This window comes from Macrobrachium nipponense, chromosome 20, assembly GCF_015104395.2.
Source record: "Macrobrachium nipponense isolate FS-2020 chromosome 20, ASM1510439v2, whole genome shotgun sequence".
NCBI lineage: Eukaryota > Metazoa > Arthropoda > Malacostraca > Decapoda > Palaemonidae > Macrobrachium > Macrobrachium nipponense.
In genome coordinates this window covers 21,947,702-21,960,182 of record NC_061089.1, presented here as the reverse complement: position 1 = coordinate 21,960,182, position 12,481 = coordinate 21,947,702, and positions in this window count along the sequence as shown.

Genomic DNA, 12,481 nt, shown 5'->3' with positions numbered 1-12,481 from the left:
TATTTATGGTTAGTGTGGACGTTGAATCACTCTTTACTAACGTACCTGTTGAAGAAACAATTGAGATTATTCTGAGCCTGATTTTTACCAACCCAGATACCATTTTTAATCATTTTAATATAACAGATTTTAAAAAACTGTTAGAGCTTGCTGTGGTGGACACAGCTTTCATTTTTAATGGTAAAGCGTACATACAGGTCGATGGTATGGCGATGGGATCCCCTTTGGGTCCTACCTTCGCCAACATTTTCATGTGCACCTGGAGGAAGCGCCTATTGGATGAATGCCCATTGGCTTACCATCCCCTTTTCTATAGTAGATATGTCGATGACACCTTTTTACTGTTTAGGAATAAAGATCAAGCTGATAAGTTTCTCGAATATGCCAATAATAAGCACACTAATATTAAGCATACGATTGAGTATGAAAAGGAAAACAAACTTCCTTTCCTAGATGTAATGGTTTTTTAGACACGATGATTATTTTAATACTACGATTTTTAAAAAAGAAAAACTTTCACCCTCTGATGACCTCGGGAGTCATTACCTATTTAATTTGCCAGATGTAACCTGGGGAAATATGTCGGATCCACCCGCAAGTTGTTAAAAGTAAGATTGGATTCTCATCGAGGCGTGAGTTATCGAACTGGTGTTAAATTATCAAATCCAGAATTCTCTTGCATACGTGAACATGCAAAAATATGTAAATTCGATGACAGTTACAAGGATTTTAAAATCATAGGCCGAACTCCTAACGACCAACAACTGGCAATTTTGGAATCGCTTTTCATTAAACAATTTGTCCCTCAATTAAATACTCAGACCACCTCAACACCTCTATACCTCTCATGAGTTTAAGTCGAAGCTGATCCTGGCCCGAACTGTCACTCGGTCTGTGCCCTCAGCACCATTTGGTAAACTCTCTTCCTTTTTATTGTACTGATGATTTTATGTTGTATGTAAAAAAAACTTTTTATTCTTTCATTTTATTCCGAGTCTGGTTTTTTTTAATGTATGTTTCCCTTTATTATAAAGCTTTGAAAATGGGACTAAACGTCTTGAAACGTCGCAGCTAAATAAAGTACTTTGAAAGGAATGAAGAATTGTCCTTCCCCTTCACACCAAATTGCTATATAAACATATATCATTTATATATATATATATATATAATATATATATATATTATACTATATTTATATATATATATATACATATATATATATATTGTTATAAATTTATATTGTACATATCCATTTTCTAACTTTAACAAAGTCACCGCTAAGAGCTACAAATAACTATACTCCATTTTCTTTTGTATAAGCTCTGCAGAAGTTTTAATACTATATTCTGAATACTCTGAATAATTTTACTTAACATTTAAAATATTCGATTTAATAAATAGATTTAACTGGCCCTTCAAATTAGTTAACAAATTATTTAATTGATTTAGGGAGTGATAAGAACTATTGATCTGGCATAGGCCTTTTTTTGGATAGCGATAGGCTTGTTCAAACAGACAGCATGGTAGATGGACGACAACTTGTTTAGTAAACTTCATCTTGAGTTTAATTTACGTAGTGTGGGGTTGTACAAATTAATAACCCTTAAGATAATTGGTTTGTATGATCTCCTTTCCTGTCTGTACCTATCCTAACATATATCCTATCCGAATCCTCATCTGCAACCAAACTTTGAAATGGCCATTCATACTAACTGTCGTCGGAATTTCGGAAAGAGTCAGTAAGTAGAATAACATTTCTTATCAATGTACCCATTTATTTCCACGAATATAATTAGAGGTCGCTGGTTTTGCTGACTAAATATATAGGAGGTGTTTTTAGTTTAGGAGCGAATTAAGAGGTGTGTGTCCAAACTGGGCTAACTTAAAGGTAGGTCAACATACCAATTTTCCACAAAGGCTAGGCCGCCATGATTGGACGGCAGATTCCAGCCAACGGTCTTTCGTTAGGAAGCGGTTTCGTCTATTAATGTTTAACTTACTTATTTAAGACGTAGTGCACTGTTTTCTTTACCTTAACTAAATTTTGAGCCCCTTTACGTAGTTAGGCTGTGTAATATTGGAGTGTGTGAGAATTAATTAGGCATAGACTCAGATTGAACAATTTTACATGGGTTTATATAATTACATGGACGTAGTCGAAAATTTAGTCAAAATTAGGTTTGTCTGTTTACTTAACATTACTATTTGTGATTTGTTTACCTTGATTTTACTTTAACCGGGTCGAAACTTAATTGAATTCCAGGACCAAACTGAACTGCTCTGGGAATTTTATGGCCTTGGTTTAATTTATTCATAGTCCCATTAGATTAATTGCATTTACCTAAATTACTCTTACCTGAATTTAACTAGCCTACTCAAACTTACAAAGCAATTTATTAATCCTTTGAATTTGCTGACACAAGTCTGAAAACACGTTATGCGCACGGAAGAATTGTGTGCTTAACAGCCCGTTTCATACAATTTACTGTATTACCAGAGAACACTCAGTGGAAGGAATTACCCTCGTAATTTTGTCGAGTATATTCCTTCAATCTTCCCACTGAGTGAGAAATTTCCCACATATATTATGAGTAGTGAGTGTGTGTGTCTATGTGTTGCGGCTCAATGCTTAGTTCAGGGCCACTCTTTGCAGTTTTACGGAAATTAGCATAAGGTTTATTTGCCTGTCGTGCAGATATCAGTATGAGATATACAACTTATGTAAGAAAACGAAGTGAATGAATCAGAATGGTACTGAATTTTAGGTGCTACTATAGTAGCCGGTCTACTTAAGGGATCAAAATGTGTTTCACCGTGTGTAATACTAGGCCCTCGGGAATCAAATGTGATCAAGTGGACTTAAGGATATTGGATCCCTGATGGGCAGCGAAACAATGTAGGAACATGCAGGTAGACCGTCTACTATAGTAGAAACACACATGTAATACACCGTCTATACCAGTGGTTCCCAACCTTTGGCTCTTTGAGGAACCCCTGAGACAATTTTCTCATCTCAAGGAACCCCAATATATTATATATATATATATATATATATATATATATATATATATATATATATATATAAATTACCTAGGGGAATTATCCCTTCCAGTCATTCATAAGGTAAACAGCGTGGACACGAAACGGAAGGCAGACCCCATAACTCCATTACATACACAGGCTCTCTCTCTCTCTCTCTCATCTCCGGAAGGCAATCACCCCATCTCTCTCTCTCTCTCTCTCTCTCTCTCTCTCTCTCCACCTCTTTCTCTCCATTCTAACAGGTAATGAAAAATGAGAGAGTTGCATCATAACATAACGTTTATTTACAATAACTAAATCAATTAATCTAAGTAATCCAGTCTTACAGACTAACTTAAAAACAACTCATTGTCATGTCACCCAAAAGTCCTGGGAACTCTTTAGTTCCCCGGCATTTCCAGAACCGTCTGCCAAGATACAGAACACATCCCGGTAAGTAACACACAAGTTTAAAGACAAAGTTAATAAAATGGAACATCTTACAAGATATCAAACAAGCCATCCCTTTGGCTAAAGTAAAGGTAACACTTACCCATTTCCCAACCGGACACTAAACACTGTCACAAAAAAACTCCCCCGGCGAAACGCCACGGCATCTTTGCCTATGACTCGAAGACCTCTGTCAAAATCCTCCCATAGGTTTGGGTATGAACGCTTTTAACCAGAAAGAGGCGCACACGCACTTACGAACACACAGTTCGCTAGCGCCTCGCGGTTCTAGCTGCATCTAGTTGCCCAAAGGCACTTTGGGACGAGTTCATAAACTGTCGTACATTGACTTCCTGAACTAAGCACTTTTATCTCACGCCACCCCCTAGAACTCATTCATCAGCTACCCTCAGGTCGTTATCTGCACTGTCCTCCACATTCCACAGGTTACAGAGAATGCACGAACAATATATTATTAATCAAAAACATATGTCTTACAGATTGCCGGCTCGCACCTATATGCTAGCCCCCGCCTAGCAAAATTGCTTATACAAAACAATGGCCGGCTTAAAATAAAATAAGTAAAACTGCAAACCGTCCCTGGCATTATAAAATAAAGTCTTATCACGCTTTAATCTCCCAATAACACAAAACGCATTTTCTCTCATATTTTCTGCATTAGGATTCTTGAATATCCCTCTTCGCTTGTCTGCAAGTAGCTGCACAGACAGCAACAGGCTATAGCAGGCTGTAGCAACTGTAGGAAGACGGAATGCCTCCCTCATCGTAGAAGACTCTCACGCTTCTTGTAGATACCCCAAAAAACACGCTGTAGAATTCTCGCGATCACCCATCATGGAAATACTTGTAATCACCCTGGACAACATGGCAGCAACCTCTCTTCACGGCTGGTGGAACGTCTTGCTGGTGTCGGGGAACGACTTTTGGCGGGTGTGTGTTAGTATGTCAGTCAAGTCTTTGGTCAATCTAAGAAAATTAACCCAAACATACCACTTCTATCAAACAATGATCTCAAAAGGGTCAGAAATACTAACTGAACGTCCTCCCAATTAACTCCCTTAATATGACTACTAAAATGATAAGTCATTATCACAACTCTCTAAGAAAAAAAAAACATCAAGTTCTCCAACTCAAGTCTCCAAACTCGCACATCAGCACACACACAACTCAGAAATCACAGCAACTCCACGGAATTCTGCACTCACATTTCGAACTCGAACGTGCTCTTCAAAAAAAAGAAAAAAATTCGTAACCGAGCTCAAGAAAGAGAAGAATCACGTAACACCCAGACCCAAAAAACAAAAAATTTTCTCTTAAGTTCTGACATCTAAACAACCCACAAAATCAGTAAAAATCTCCAACTTTTAACAGCAAAAACCCCTTTACTGCTCAATAATTAATCACAATGAGACTTAATGTCAAACTCCCATTTACGTAAGTAACAACCCTCGAAAAATTACACCTCCCCAGTAAAATCAATCTCCCACCCGTCCAAAAAACGAAATGCTACTTAAACTCAATCCCCAAAACATATCTCTCATAGGAAAAGGAAGAAAAATAATAAAAAAAAGATAATCACAAATAAGTTTCCCAATCACAAAATACATAATACATGTATAATATGCATAACTCCCGCGTTTATCCCCAGAAATGCTCCATGTAAAGTTATGGAATTTGCCAGAAAGCAAACTCTTACACATGCGCTTTCGTGAAATGCTATAGCCAACAACCTTTCCAGATTGCAAAAATTCTGATCTGTCACCATCAGAGGAAAAGAATCAGCACACGGCTCATCACATCGCTTGTCAGCAGAAAAATCGCCTGCGGACGCATGCTCTAGCATCAGCACAAAAATTGTCTAGTCAGACACATAAGTTTGGAAACTCATGATTCTCAAGAAAAAAAAGTCTAACTGACACATTTCACAGAATTAACTCCAGGATATGACTAATATGTTCAAAATTTGTCTCGAAGACTTATTCTCTCAAACATGACTTTTCCCAAATTATATTTCTCCAAGAATAACACACTTTGTAACATAAAAAATGCACACACATCTCCAAATAACTCGTAATGCAGTAATGCCATTCGCCTCTAAATAGACACGAAATCAAAAAAAGAGAACCACAGAAAACTTCTCTTTGCTCAAAAAAACTCCATAACCACAAAAAAAAGGGTTACCCGCCCAAGATTAATTCCAACTCCATTATGAGACACCATATTAATAATAACACCACTCCGTTATAAAAATATTTCTTCCATTTGGTTAATAACTAACCCCCTTATATTATTCTCTTATTTCTCCAAAGCCACATGTCAGTAAAAAAAAAGACACCACTCCAGGAATAGAGAATAATCACCTCTATTTCGGCAAATACAAAATATTTACCTCTATTTCCCCAATAACTCCGTGTGGAACAAAACAAGGCTCCAAATAAATATATATCTCCAAAAAATGTGCACTCAAGGCAACTAACTCACATACTCACAAATATTGCCCCATAATCTCCAAATATGTGTCTCCATTTGCAACAAAGATGGCTGCAAAATAATTGAACTAAACATAGCTCATACCACTATTGGCAAATATCAAAAATGGCCAAAAATATATATCTCCCATATATTATATCTCAAATATAACTCCAAAATAATATATACCTCCAATTATCTCTCCAAATAATATATCATCAATTATATCTAATTCTAACTCCAATTCTCCAGAGAATAACTCAATGTTATAGTAAAAACTATAAAAACTCACTCCATTTAGCATAACTGCTAAAAAAGAGCAAAAACTCGGCAAATAAAACTGTCTAGAAAATTCTAGAAAAAATCACTAATGTGTCACTACGACATAAGCCATTAGAAAACTTAACCAAAGTTTCCCTACTTCTCTCACAAAGTTGTCACAAATACAACTAAGGTATTGTGCAAGAAAAGAAAAACTCACAATTTCTGGAACACAAATATCCAGAGAAAAAATGTAGTGCCCATTACGGTATGCATCAAAACATACAAGAAATTCTCCCATATATTACTCTATAGCATCAAATAGCTAAAACACGAACACGTTCCCGAACAATGACTCTAAGTCATGAACTGAGATAATATTCACACTAACTGGAGAGAAAAAACAAATTCAAATTCACCCATGGTAAAAAAACTTGTGTCAGCGATGGCTAATTTCCAAAAAAGGAGAAAAGAAAAATCAACGGCACCATTAACTATCTCCCGTAACTCACTAGATGTCAAGCAATTATCTGCTGAACTCATAAAAAAAAGAAAAAAAAACTAAAACAATGTGTTGTTAGTTCTTCCCATAATCACAAAAGATTTCACCTCCCTTGACAGCATTAAAACACCCACGTATTAGTACACAAAAAATCAGTATCAGAAATATCATTATCACAAAATCACCAAAAAAATTGCTATCATCAAAATCATCAGTATCAGTACAAAAAAATATCACCAATGTTAATGCTTGTCCATTCTCCAAAAATTCAGCAAAAAATTCGGCAAGATTCCACACAATTCACCAAGATTCAGTCAGATTCATCAAGATTCAGCAAAACTCATCACCCGTGAATCACTGAAATATTCTCCAAAGTTAAAAAAAAACTCAACAAATAATTAACACAAGACTTCTCCCATTAATTCATTGTAATAATTATCCCTGAATAATTATCTGTAATAATTATTGAATAATCTCCCATGAAATATCTCAAATCTCTCGCAAAACAATTCTCCCGTAATGATAATTATACTTAGGCAAACCTCCCGTGACACATCTCAAGTACAATAATTAATAACAATAATAATAATAACTCTTCATAGCAATAATTCTCTTGCAAAAATCTCAAGTAAGGGTGAAATTCAAATAGCATACAACAGTATTGCTGAATCCTATGACATACAATTTCTCCAGCATGCAACACCATGACATAACACCATTGCCACACAACACAGATACAACACCAATCATCGGCATTTCAAAGTAATTTCTCCAGCACAATAAAAAAATAATCTGTGTATCCCCCTTATATTTGTGTCTTTCAAGGCACAAAGAAACATATAACACATCCCGTGCATGTTAACTACTTTTCCCCTCATTTTCGTAAAAGAAAAATCTCTTTATTTCCTTTTCTCTTCATCCAAGAGAGAAAAAAAAAAATATCTTTTCTAAAAAAAAGACTCTACGGGCATTTCACTTCATCAACTAATCAATCAGCTGATGTCTTAGCATCCAATGTCAAGGCCAGACCCATCTCCCAACACAAAGAAAAAAAAGGAAAAGGGGGAGTTCACCCACACTGAGAAAAAAAATTTTCCCCCCCCCCCCCCCCTGAGAACAACCCCTCAGTCGAGCGGCAGAAACAGCCCGAGGATACCAGCAGTATCCCCCATCCCTGCACTATCTCGAGTGAGGCTAGTGGTACCTTCCATGCTACTATCCCCCCGAGCGAGGCAGGCCATACTCCCTTGCAATATGCTGACCCGTAAATTGTGGGCCGCTCTGTGTCACTAAGCCAAATATGCTTATCTAAGCACAGTTCCCATGCATAGAAAAATACACTCCTATGTTTTAAAACAAAGACGAATGCATACGTCTATTACAAACACGTGCAAAATAAGAAAACACGTCACTATGGGGCAAAGACAAGAAAAAAAATTGTTGACCTCTTGAACCAATCCCATTTCCCTGAAATATTTAAACAAAAAACCCACTCCCTCAAACAATAGTTTAACACTCACACTCCCATAATGGGAAAAAAGAACTCGAAATTCTTCGTAACAAAAACGCGTAAATCTCGTCGGCACAATACACACGCGACCGGTGAGATGACCCCTAGCAACACTCACTCATGAACTAGACTGAGTTGCTTGTCTCACGACTCCCACCCTGAAGAATCTCGGTACGGGCAAATTTGATGACCCTAATAGAAAATCTTTCCTCATCCCCCCCATCCCACGGACGGACATTTTCTCTACCCTTTTTATCTTCCACCTGGCCAACCATCTCTACATTGGCGTTCCTAGGCATAGAAAAGCAAGAAAACTTTCATATCCCCTCTTTAACCGTCTGCCACCACTATATACATGGGGGAATTATCCCTCCAGTCATTCATAAGGTAAGCGTGGACACGAAACGGAAGGCAGACCCCATAACTCCATTACATTACACAAGGTCATCTCTCTCTCTCTCTCTCCCCGGCAATCACCCCATCTCTCTCTCTCTCTCTCTCTCTCTCTCTCTCTCTCTCTCCACCTCTCCTCTCCATTCTAAAGGTAATGAAAATGAGAGAGTTTGCATCATAACATAACGTTTATTTACAATAACTAAATCAATTAACTAAGTAATCCTAGTCTTACAGACTAACTTAAAAACAACTCATTGTCTTGTCACCCAAAAGTCCTGGGAACTCTTTAGTTCCCCGGTATTTCCAGAACCGTCTGCCAAAGATACAGAACACATCCCGGTAAGTACACACACAAGTTTAAAGACAAAGTTAATAAAATGGAACATCTTACAAGATATCAAACAAGCCAGCCCTTTGGTTTGGCTAAAGGTAAAGGTAACACTTATACCCATTCCCAACCGGACACTAAACACTGTCAAAAAAAACTCTCCCCGGCGAACGCCACGGCATCTTTGCCTATGACTCGAAGACCTCTGGTCAAATCCCTCCCATAGGTTTGGGTATGAACGCTTTTAACAGAAAGAGGCCGCACACGCACTTACGAACACGCAGTTCGCTAGCGCCTCGCGGTTCTAGCTGCATCTAGTTTCCCAAAGGCACTTTGGGACGAGTTCATAAACTGTCGTACATTGACTTCCTGAACTAAGCACTTTTATCTCACGCCACCCCTAGAACTCATTCATCGCTACCCTCAGGTCGTTATCTGCACTGTCCTCCACATTCCACAGGTTACAGAGAATGCACGAACAATATATTAATTAATCAAAACCCTATGTCTTACATATATATATATATATTATATAATATATAATATATATATATATATATAATATATAATACATATATATATATATATATATTATATACAATGAAGGTAGGGGAAGCACACCAACAGGTCAAGGAACTCATTTATTAAGTTGCAACGTTTCGAAGCCAACCAGCAGGCCTCATTTTCAAGCTAAAAAGTAACAATATCTAATTAGTACAATAAAATTAAGCTACAATATTAAAAATACACAATGTAAAGTACAATAAAACAATCACAGTTAAAAACACAAATAAGGACCAACCGTTGAGTCTGAAGACAGAGGAAGGACTAACAAAAAACGTAAGCAGTTCACGAGAGGTAAAGAGGTGTAGACGTGGCATGGGTGTTCAGTGAGGGGACCAGTTTTTTTAATAAACAAAGATTCATTAATTGTTAAAACCTTGTGATTGGAAGCTCTGGCCAAAACCTGAAAGTCCTTGTACTGGACCGAATACCTACATTTATCGGTATGATCCCTTATGTAGGTATTCGGTCCAGTACAAGGACTTTCAGGTTTTGGCCAGAGCTTCCAATCACAAGGTTTTAACAATTAATGAATCTTTGTTTATTAAAAAAAACTGGTCCCCTCACTGAACACCCATGCCACGTCTACACCTCTTTACCTCTCGTGAACTGCTTACGTTTTTTGTTAGTCCTTCCTCTGTCTTCAGACTCAACGGTTGGTCCTTATTTGTGTTTTTAACTGTGATTGTTTTATTGTACTTTACATTCTGTATTTTAATATTGTAGCTTAATTTTATTGTACTAATTAGATATTGTTACTTTTTAGCTTGAAAATGAGGCCTGCTGGTTGGCTTCGAAACGTTGCAACTTAATAAATGAGTTCCTTGACCTGTTGGTGGTGCTTCCCCTACCTTCATTGTATAGTTGGGCTTAGAGAAACCTCCGCCTGTTTAATATAAATATTTTATATTTATATATATATATATATATATATATATATATATATATATATATATATATATATGTGTGTGTGTGTGTGTGTGTGTGTGTGTGTGTGTGTGTGTGTGTGTGTATGTGTGTGTGTGTGTGTGCCTGTGCATTTGTAATAATTACCTTTAGTAAAACAGAGGAAAAAATCTCGCACGATATGTAACGATAAAATAAATTACAGGACTACGATTTCTCACGGCATGTTTAACGAAGAAAATTATATGCTTATAAATAACAAATAATTAAATAGAACATGACTAACTCTCACGGAACCCCTGGCGATCGTTCATGGAACCCTAAGGTTCCGCGGAACCCCGGTTGAGGATGGCTGGCCTATACTGTAGTGGCACAGATTTTGCTTTACCGTGTTTTATCAAGCTTATTTATATGAGTAATAAATATAGAACCAAGGAGTTAGTAGGATAGCTCTCATTAGTAGAACAAACCCGAGTTAGAATATAATCAAAGTACTTAAAACTCAGAAACACCTCCATTAAATTTTACATATATCCAGAATTTGGCAACCTTTATGTTATAAATTATGCATATGCGGCTAATATAAATGGGTATTGAGAGACTGACCTATGGGTGAAGAGGCAATAGAATCTAATTTTTTATTAAATGAAAACTGGATTATATCATGAGTCAACACCGTTTACTATGACTTCTCTTACCAAGAAGAAGCAACATTTCTAGACCTCTTCACAAGTAGTATTCATAACCAAAAGTAACAGACACGGGATAGAGAAAAGTTAAATCTTGTTTGTACTCTAAGACGACATTCTATTAAAAAAGGCAAAAACTGGCTCGTTTCCATAGGAACCCTATCCTGCTTCTTTCTTTCTCATTAGGAAATGATAAATAATTAAGTTAAATAAACTCTGGTTCACTGTTTTCGTCGAATGCATGACAACCAATTCAAGCTATTCAGTCCTAACTTTTCATAGACAAGAAAGGTTTACATTGTTGACTGATTCCATTCTAGCCTAGCTTCTTCAGGAATTTGCCTGAGAAATTGCTTCTTATATTTTCTTCGAAATTCTTTATTTTCCAACCACCCATTTTTAGCCATTGTCTTGAAGTTTCCATTCAAAATGGTATTGTTTTTCAATTTCCTAACTCTATTTACACTGTTTTTGCTTCTGTTCTACTGAGCAATAGACTGAAAAAATAGTGCCGAGTCATATTTCCTGTTCCGAACATCACTTGTCTCACGTCGGGGAGGACCAGTTTTATTTTACTCAAAGTCCGACTTTTCTCAGGAACCTTGATTTCAATAATATCATTACCCTTGACATTTCTAAGGCTTTCAACTAAATGTAGGTTAATGAGTCACGTTTGCAGCCTAATTTCTAAGTACTCTTATGTCTTCTGTGTGTTTTGTTTTTGATGACTGGTACAAATGCTCTTTTCTCTGTGCCTGACGAAGGCCGTGAAAGATTATTACCGTTTATATTTCTTTTTCCGGTTGCCGGCAGATAGGTAATACACTCAGTGATGAATAGAAATGAGGAAATAGAAAAAACAAGAGGAAAAGAATAACAGCGAAAAAAAGGTTATTTTATGACAAGTTCCAGATGTTTGTTAAAGCAGAGTTAAGCCGTAAAAGGATGATTTTTGCATGATTTGTAATCCAAACTAACAAACGTAATGGGTACAACGGAAAGCAAAGAAAACATGAAGAGAAATTCACAACCAATGTCTGTGAACAAAATAAGGGAATAAGTTTTTGTATGTGATTATCAATGGATTTTGTTTTGGAAAACTGATGAAGTTAATGGAGCCTTACTATAGGAAGACCATCTCTCTCTCTCTCTCTCTTCTCTCTCTCTCTTCTCTCTCTCTCTCTCGCTCTTCTTCCTCTCTCTCTCTCTCTCTCTCTCTCTCTGATTCCAAGCAAGTAAAAGATTTACACTTGATTTAATTTTCCATTTTAAAAGAGAAAACTGAGCATTACCTATATCTAGAGCATTACAAAATAATAATAATAATAATAATAATAATAATAATAATAATAATAATAATAATA